Source organism: Rhinoderma darwinii, chromosome 1 (genome assembly GCF_050947455.1).
Source record: "Rhinoderma darwinii isolate aRhiDar2 chromosome 1, aRhiDar2.hap1, whole genome shotgun sequence".
In the NCBI taxonomy this organism is placed as follows: domain Eukaryota; kingdom Metazoa; phylum Chordata; class Amphibia; order Anura; family Rhinodermatidae; genus Rhinoderma; species Rhinoderma darwinii.
The window spans coordinates 640,847,846-640,850,345 of record NC_134687.1 but is presented as its reverse complement, the minus strand read 5'-3'; the positions used below and the strand labels follow the sequence as shown (position 1 = coordinate 640,850,345).

The window sequence follows — 2,500 nt, the reverse complement described above, 5'->3', positions numbered from 1 at the left end:
CTCATAACTTTTAAATTAATAAACCAGGTATTAGAAAACGTCCTCAGAAAATTCATTTCTCCCTTGCAAGATGATTGGACTAATCTCCTACCGTGGCCAGAATTTGCCTATAATAATTATACTGGGGAATCTACGTAATCTTCTCCTTTCTTTCTGGTCTATTGGCAACATCCGAAAGTTGCTCTATCAGTCCCAACTTTATCTGAGGTCCCAGCAGCTAATCTGTCCCATGCTGACTTCCTGCGCATTTAAAAGGAAGCAAAGGAGGCTATTGTCAAAGCTGAAAGATGCAGAATTCCTCCTTACTTTTGTCCTGGAGACAAAGTCTGGCTGTTTTGTAAGCACCCAAAGTCTGGCTGTCTTTTAATGCCTTTAGTTTCGACAGCAGCAACCTCTGCGCTTCCAATGATAAACTTACTGAGCTCAGCAGGGTCTTGGGGCAGAGTTTTTTTATCTGTAGTCAAGGCCGAGTGGTTAAGGCGATGGACTAGAAATCCATTGGGGTCTCCCCGCGCAGATTCAAATCCTGCCGACTACGTCTTGAATTTTCTGCCTCCGTGAAGCGATAAAAATAAGGTAATACAGAGGCTCTGTACCCAGTTTATTAATTCCCTATTTCCTAACTAATCTAATAGGCGCTTTGCTGCTGATAATTACAGTGTGGTTTGATTTTTTTTAAAAACGTGTATCATTTGCAAAGTTATGATCATTTTTCTAAATATGCTAATGTGGCTCTAATTGCCAAATAGGAGGTGACTCTTTCTTTTCACTCTGGGCAGTGCAATGTTTTCTGTATGACCATGTCCAACCACCATACATTCTACCCCTTCCCGTCCCAGCAAAACACAACGTGATCATATAGAATACAGCTTCTATAACCACTTGTGTGTTTAACTGACGATATCTCGGGTTCTCGCACAGATAGAACTGCGGTCCTGGTGTCATATGAAAGACTAGAATCTCCTCTTTCATATGCCACCAGAACCACTGTTCCAGGTAGTCCCCAGCCCGAGATATGGCTGTTTGAATTGATCCCACTTCCCTCCAGCTTTAGTCATTTACACTGTGAAGCAACTTCATGCCGATTGGACAGTGTCAGAGGCTGTGAGATAGCTCCACCTCAGGAGAATCGTTGGTGTTACCTCCCTCCCAGTTGTCTAATAAAGGCTCCTTTCCATATTTAGAAAAAAAGCTCATAACTTTTAAATTAATAAACCAGGTATTAGAAAACGTCCTCAGAAAATTCATTTCTCCCTTGCAAGATGATTGGACTAATCTCCTTCCGTGGCCAGAATTTGCCTATAATAATTATACTGGGGAATCTACGTAATCTTCTCCTTTCTTTCTGGTCTATTGGCAACATCCGAAAGTTGCTCTATCAGTCCCAACTTTATCTGAGGTCCCAGCAGCTAATCTGTCCCATGCTGACTTCCTGCGCATTTAAAAGGAAGCAAAGGAGGCTATTGTCAAAGCTGAAAGATGCAGAATTCCTCCTTACTTTTGTCCTGGAGACAAAGTCTGGCTGTTTTGTAAGCACCCAAAGTCTGGCTGTCTTTTAATGCCTTTAGTTTCGACAGCAGCAACCTCTGCGCTTCCAATGATAAACTTACTGAGCTCAGCAGGGTCTTGGGGCAGAGTTTTTTATCTGTAGTCGTGGCCGAGTGGTTAAGGCGATGGACTAGAAATCCATTGGGGTCTCCCTGTGCAGGTTCAAATCCTGCCGACTGCGTCTTGAATTTTCTGCCTCCGTGAAGCGATAAAAATAAGGTAATACGCTTGTGCTAGGTAACAAGGAAGTTTAATTGCAGTCATATCGTGATTATGCCGTACTCCACTGCTCTGTCACTAATGAGATGCCGGACCCTACATTTAAAGAGGCTCTGTACCCAGCAACTTCATGCCGATTGGACAGTGTCAGAGGCTGTGAGATAGCTCCACCTAAGGAGAATCGCTGGTGTTACCTCCCTCCCAGTTGTCTAATAAAAGCTCCTTTCCATATTTAGAAAAAAAGCTCATAACTTTTAAATTAATAAACCAGGTATTAGAAAACGTCCTCAGAAAATTCATTTCTCACTTGCAAGATGATTGGACTAATCTCCTTCCGTGGCCAGAATTTGCCTATAATAATTATACTGGGGAATCTAAGTAATCTTCTCCTTTCTTTCTGGTCTATTGGCAACATCCGAAAGTTGCTCTATCAGTCCCAACTTTATCTGAGGTCCCAGCAGCTAATCTGTCCCATGCTGACTTCCTGCGCATTTAAAAGGAAGCAAAGAAGGCTATTGTCAAAGCTGAAAGATGCAGAATTCCTCCTTACTTTTGTCCTGGAGACAAAGTCTGGCTGTTTTGTAAGCACCCAAAGTCTGGCTGTCTTTTAATGCCTTTAGTTTCGACAGCAGCAACCTCTCCGCTTCCAATGATAAACTTACTGAGCTCAGCAGGGTCTTGGGGCAGAGTTTTTTATCTGTAGTCGTGGCCGAGTGGTTAAGGCGATGGACTA

The 2,500-nt window shown here is 42.9% G+C and overlaps 1 non-coding gene across 1 annotated transcript; it reads left to right on the top strand.

Annotated features, from left to right (window-relative positions):
* Nucleotides 1-1,647: 1,647 nt before the first annotated feature.
* On the top strand, nucleotides 1,648-1,729 carry TRNAS-AGA (transfer RNA serine (anticodon AGA)). The gene has a single exon. It is a non-coding gene; the product is annotated as a tRNA-Ser (tRNA).
* Nucleotides 1,730-2,500: the final 771 nt, after the last annotated feature.